The 7,004-nt window shown below is 26.1% G+C and overlaps 1 protein-coding gene across 2 annotated transcripts in view; it reads right to left on the bottom strand.

Moving 5' to 3' along the window:
- The window catches only part of LOC117177413 (protein grindelwald), a 39,951-nt gene that overhangs the window by 11,019 nt on the left and 21,928 nt on the right, over nt 1–7,004 (bottom strand). The window lies entirely within an intron of this gene.

Here is a 7,004-nt window from a genome sequence, read left to right as displayed (position 1 = left end):
GGAAACTATACATGCTCCTACAATGGTAAAAGAAAAATCCTGTTCGGAAAAAGCAACCTTTGAATTACCAAATACAGTTTCCTGTACAGGAACCTCGGAGGATCCTGCTCATGTTCCTGGATGCGACTCTGCACACGATCCTGCACAGGTAAGCTGAACGGTTCCTTTTCAGGAATTTGACAGAGGAAACTATACATGCTCCTGCAATGGAAAAAGAAAAATCCTGCACGGAAAAAGCAACCTTTGAATTATCGAATACAGTTTTCTGTACAGGAACCTCGGAGGATCCTGGTCATGTTCCTGGATGCGATTCTGCACACGAAGTTGCACAGATAATCTCGGAAAAACTTTTTTTTTCTTTCAATTAATGTCAGTCCTTTTAATTGGAAACTTTACGATAATTTCGAAAAAGTTCGTAATTAGTTGAGTGATTTGATGTCTTTTTTTTTTAATTTAATAAAAAAATTTTTTAATCACAGTCCTTTTTTCTACGGTAGAATATATTTTTATCAGTTGAAATCAACATTACTCGCTCAAGATTCGTATTATTACTTATATTATTAATGCATTTTTTTGGCGAATTTGTTTAAGAAATATATAAAATTAATGAACTAATTATAAATGTTGTTGGAGTTATTGTAACGTTCTCAATGAAAAGGACAGGCATTTAAAAATTAATTTTTTCGTCGAGAAAATGCAGAATAAGGCATTTCTTTATTATATTTGTTTTGAAAAATCATAAAATTTATCAACAAATTATGAATTTCATTGAAATTAACATGAAATTCCCAATTAAGATAACTGGAATGGAAAAAAAACGAATTTTTCTGTCGACAAATGCCTGAATAATGCATTTATTTATTAAATTTGTTAATAATATTAACAAGAATAATCACAAGAAAAATTTTTTTAATTATAATAGTGTTTTCATTTAAATGGGTTACAATATAACCTTTAAAAATATAAATTTATTGAAAATTACAGAAAACACAATTTCAAAAATAATTTGCTTATTCTATTATGATGGAATATTTTCAAGTGATGTAAATCTATAAAACATCAGAAATTAAAACAATTTTCTTATTATTCACGAACACCGGTAACGTCAAACAGAAAAAATTGCCAGTGTTTTCGTCATATTGGTTTATTCATGAAATAATTGAGAAAATCAATAAAAAATCAGACTAGACAACTTTTTTTGAAATTTTATCCGTTTGTTTTTGACCAAATTCGTCAATATTTGTAAGCTGTACGTTATTTTGAACTAAAAAAGTAATTTTTCGCACTGAGCGACAATCTGTAGAAAATCTGTGTGGTTCGAATCCCAGCAGAGCTACAAAAGAATTTTTTTCATAGCTACAGGCTGTAATAAATTATAAATTAGAAATGGAATATTCGAACAGTTTTAAAATGAATACATGCTAATAATTAAATAATCAGAGGCTGAATATTTCACAATATAATAGTAATATTGGATTTCAAAAGATTTGAATGACTTCATACACTTTTTAAAGATTTTAAGAGATTTCTATTTTTCTGAAATTTATTTCCTGAGATGTTTTTCTATTTCCTGATTTGGAACAGCAGTTAATTTTTGGGAATATGAATCAAGATTCTGATGTGGAAGAACGATCTTACAAAAAAGGATTAATTTTAACAGGGATTTTTTTATTTCCCTCCTTTTGAATCAGAATTAAAATTATTTTTCAAAATTTCTATTTCATGTAAAAAATTCCATTGTCCAAGTAAAATTGTAATTCTTAATGGAAACTGCCTGCCCTAATATAATACTTATAATTAGTAAGGAAATTTCCTGTTTTAAAGCGAACCTAAAATGAAAATTATAATTCTTTACAGAAATATAACTGAAAAATATAACTAACTTTTTCTGAAATTTGGAAGTCGGAAGTTTCAAATTCTGGAAAATTGTTATTATTCACGATCTATGTCAAAAATTATCCGTTTTAAAACAAAATTATAATTCTTTTCGAAATTCCCTGTTTCAAAGTCAAAATGATCATTCTTTTTAAAAACGTATTGTCACAATTGTCAGGATTATATTTTTTGACTAAAATTCCCTTTTACAAACTCGAAATTATATTTCTATACTAAAATTCCCTGTCCCAATTTCAAATTATAAACCATTTAGAAAATTACCTTTCCCAAAGTAAAATTATGATTCTTTACAAAATTCCTTGTTTAAAACTGACATTCCATCTGATGATTTACAATTATAACTCTTCACAAATATTTCTTGTTCCAAGCCAGGATACTTGTAATTCTTTACGTGATATAAAAACAAAAATTTTTATTTCTATACCAGCTCAGAATTATAATTTTTCAGAAAATTTCCTGTCCCAGATTAAAAATTCTCTAATAATTCATTGTGAAGAAAATTCTCAGAGTTATAGCGTTTTCAAAAATTTTTAAATCAACAGAAAATCAATATTTTAAGCCAAAAAACGCACGATATGAAAAAAAGTCAAAAAAAGAAAAACATTTCTTTTTGAAAGCCCTACGAGATTATCATAACAAATTTTTCGATTTTCTTCAAAAATCAAAAATTCACATTTTTATTGCACAAAAAATAATGAAAAATAAAAAATTCCATTTCGTCGACAAACTATGTAGGATACGAAAAAAGATGAATTAACAAAAATTGTTATCCCAAAAAAGATCTTCAATTTCGTTAAGAATCACTTCTTGATAGGACGCGTACTTTTTCTTTTATTCGTGAAAAATAACGCGAAAAAAAATGTGTGGAAAAACGACGAAGGTTACGAGAAAAAAAATCAACAAAACCTGTTTACAAATGTCTGTCGGAAATCGAGCGCGCAGCGCGAGTGTCGCGATAAGAATGTGTGCCTCAAAGCCTAAGGAGCTTTGAGAAAGTAAATCTTTGATTATACTTAATTAAGTAGATAATTCAGAATATGAAGATGCATATAAATATTGACATCTAAAAGAGATCTTTTTGATAAAGTTTTTTTGAAGCATTCCAAATGCAAAGAATAATTATCCGAGCGCGAAGCGCGAGATTCAACAAAATTTCCTGTTTAAAAATGAAAATTTTAATTCTTTACGAAAATTCCTCATAGCAATGATCAAAATTATATTTTTTCACTCAAATTTACTGATTCAAACTCAGAATTATAATTTTATAATTATAAATTTTACGCGAATTTTTCAATATGCATTTGTTTTATTTATTCCCTGTCGCAATTCATAATTATAATTCCTTTAGAAGATTCACTGTTCGAAGTCAGAATTGTAATTCTTTTGGAAAATTTCCACTTCCCAGTAAAAATTACGATTTCTTTCCACAAATTCCCTTTTCCAACTCAAAAGTATATATAAATAAAATAAATGAAACCACGTTTAATTTCCACATTACAATATTCCAGACAAAAATCTCTGTCACTGTCTCACATTCCCGGTAATTGCCCGCTTTTCCCGAGTTTGGGAACATGGTAAAAACGAATCCAGGAAAGACGGAGAAAAATGTCAAAAGTGAATTCACGAATTTTTTTACTAAATAATTTTGAATTAATAATTACATAAATGGGACTGAAAAGCTTGTCCTGTATGTACTAATGTAACAGTAGCGAACTGGAGCTGAATGCGCGAGGTACACCTAACAGCTATTACACTTTCTCGCTTTGTAAACACACATGAATGTATTAATGTGTGTATAGGTATTTTCATTGTTGATATACAAGCAGCAATAAAATTGCGTTCTTGTGCCGAGTCAACGACGTGTAAAGAGAAACCTATAGGGAGTGGTTTTTCTTTTTAAAGTACAGCGCGTCGAGCAAATTGTACTTTTTAAATTGTTTTTCATTACTTTTTTTATAATTTCACTGCATCACAAAATAAGTAAACGAGAGTTAAAAATTTCCGAAAAACCCGCAACTTTCTAGCATCAATCTTAGATAAGATAATTATAAACAATAATAAGTTTTTTACACAATTATGTTTGTTAACTTACATTAATTAATATCCGATTAAGTTCAAAGTGAAAAAAGTTAAATATTAAAAAAAGCGCAACCATCTAGCATTGATATAGGAGAAGATGATTATCAACAATAATAATTTTTTCAAACAATTATTTCTATTTATTCGCATTAATTATTACCTCGCTCTGAGTAAAAAGTCGATAAAAAGTGAAAAATTTCAAGAAAAAACCGCAAGAATCTAGCATTACTATAGAAGAAGGTAGTTATAATCAATACTATTTTGTTTAAATAATAATGTTTGTTACATTTCATTAATCATTACCACACTCCACGTGAAATTTTAAAAAAGTTTAAATTTCAAAAAAATCCGCAACTTTCTAAAACTATTGAAAGAGAACATTATTAAACAAAACAATAAATTATTTAATCAATTTTGTTTGTTAACTTCAGTTAATTATTACATTACTCTACTTGAAGAGTGGACAAGAGGTGAACAATTTTAGAAAAAACTGCAACTTTCTGGAATTATTCTAAGAGAATATTATTATAAATAGTTATTAATTGTTTAAAAAATAATTCTAGTTAAATTTGATTTATTATTGATTTGCTCTAGCTAAAAAGCTGAAAAAAAGTTAAAAAACTCTAAAAAAACAAAACTTTCTATCCCTATTCTAAGAGAAAATTGCTACAAACAGTAATAAATGTTATACAAAATTTATGTAAACATCTAATTATCAGTATAAATTAGTATTTCATGCAATAAAAAAAATTTTGTATCTAGAAAACAAAAAAAAATCATAATTCGTGCCAGAAATTCGCAAAACTCAGTTTTTAACTTCTGGGGTTTTTTGGGACCCTATGTAATAAAATTCATGTGGAGTGATATTTAAAAAGTAATTATTTACTTATTGTAGATTCGAACATTTTGGGACGATATGCACCAAAATTCAAAGAAAAAAATTGTGACAAACCTTGTTATACATAATAATTATAAATTTTGTATTATTTTTCAATTTTTGAAATGGGATGAGTTTATGAAATTGATTGAAATTTTAATTTAAAAAATTTCTATTTCTTTGTAAAAGATTCTATTCTAAAAATGGTAGGTACAATATAAAAATTCATGCCTTCAAATATTAATGTTCAGGGAAAATTAAAACTTAAAAGAAGCTGCTTCCTTCTGACGATTATATATATTTATAATTAAAAAATTTATTATTTGGTTGTAAATGTCTATTTTAGGATTGAAAATTCAGCTACTTTGGCGGAAAATTAACTTTATAATTAAAAATTACTATTTTGGTGTTGAAAATTAAACTGGAATCTTTTTTGGTTAAGAATTCATCTCTTCACTTGAAAATTAATTTTCTTAACTAAAAATGTCTCTGGTCCATTTTTAGTTCAAAGTTCATTCTTTTAAATTGAAAATTCAGCTACTTGAATAAGGGTAAAACTATTTTGTTGAAAATGTATTTTTTAATGCTTCAAAATTTGTTTTTTGGCTTGAAAATTCAATATTTTGGACGGACTTTTTTATTTCTTGATTAAAAAATTTGTATTTCTTGAAAATTTGAAAATTGAACTATTTTGATAAAAAATCTTTATTTTTTGTTGAAAATTCTTTTTTTTTTAATTAATTTTTTCGAACTGAAAATTTAACTATTCTTTTTTTATTGTAAATTTATCTTTTCCAGTGGAAAATTCAACTAAATAGTTGATAATTCATTTTTTTAATTCGTACTGTGTTATAAAATAATCAACTTTCTGGTGAAAAATTCATCCTTTTGGTGCCAAATGCATGTACCTTTTTAATCATTTTAATATTTTGTTGCAAACTCGATTTTCATTGTGAAACATTAATTTCTTAAACTGCTACTTTTGTATCTACTTTTGTTAAAAATATATTATTTTTTAGTTAAAATGTTTGTATTTTGTTGAAAATGTTTCTATTTTAGTAAAAAAAATCACTGTATTTTCTTGAAATTTTATCTATTTTTGGTAGAAAATTAACCTCATTGGTTCAAAATTACTTTTGTTGGTAAAAAAATTGTGTTTTGTGGTATAATATTAAACTTACTGGTGAAAAATGAATGTTTTTTGTTAAAACTTCTTCTTTTTGGTTGAAATTTCGTTTTTTGTTTAAAAATTCATCGTTGAAGGTTGAAAATCTAAATATTTTGTTAAAAATTAAATTATTTTGTTGAAAATTCCACACTTTGGTTAAAAATGCCACTGTTTTGATTGAAGTTATACCTTTTTTGTTTAAAAATGCGAAAAGCGAGTTAAAAATGCAAAAATATTGTTAAAAACTCAATTGTTTTATTGAAAATTAAGCTATTTTGTTCAAAGTTTACCTTTTTGGTAGAAAATTAATATTTGCGAGCAAAAAATTCAATAGTTATGCAGAAAATTCGTCTTTTTTTGTACAAATAAAATTTTATGAAAATGTAACTTATCCCCTTTCGGTTGAAAATTGAATTTTTTGTGGAAAATTAATATTCTTCGTTGGAAATTCATCTGTCTGGATAGGAATTCGTCTTTTTGACTAATAATCTATCTATATCGGTTAAAAATTTGAGTATTCAGTTAAAAATTTAAATATTTTTTTCGACAATTTAGTATTTCAACTATTTAATTGAAAATTAAACTAATTTTTTAAAGACTCATTTTTTTCAAAAGTTCAACTTTCTTGTTGAAAATTCGTCGTTTTTTATTAAAAATTCCTCTTTTATGGTACAAAATTATACCTTGTGTTTGAAGAAAATAAATAAATCCGAAATTGTTTTTCTTTGACTTTTGATGTATTTCACTCAAAGATTATACTTTCTGAGATAATATTTTTATAAAAATCTCAAATATAATATTTAATAAAATCCAAAATAATAAAAAAAAGTTAATGTCATGAAATCGAACACCAATACAGGTCATTCGGTCATACACGCATTATCGCAACGCGACGCATTTTATACTCGCGATAAAATTGCGATTACCTCGAAGTAGTTGAGGTACTTGCTTTCTAAAACTAGTAATTTGAAAATATCATTTCGT

Source organism: Belonocnema kinseyi, chromosome 7 (genome assembly GCF_010883055.1).
Source record: "Belonocnema kinseyi isolate 2016_QV_RU_SX_M_011 chromosome 7, B_treatae_v1, whole genome shotgun sequence".
NCBI classification, from domain to species: domain Eukaryota; kingdom Metazoa; phylum Arthropoda; class Insecta; order Hymenoptera; family Cynipidae; genus Belonocnema; species Belonocnema kinseyi.
Note: the sequence above shows the minus strand (reverse complement) of the source record. Positions and strands in the feature narration are given on the sequence as shown.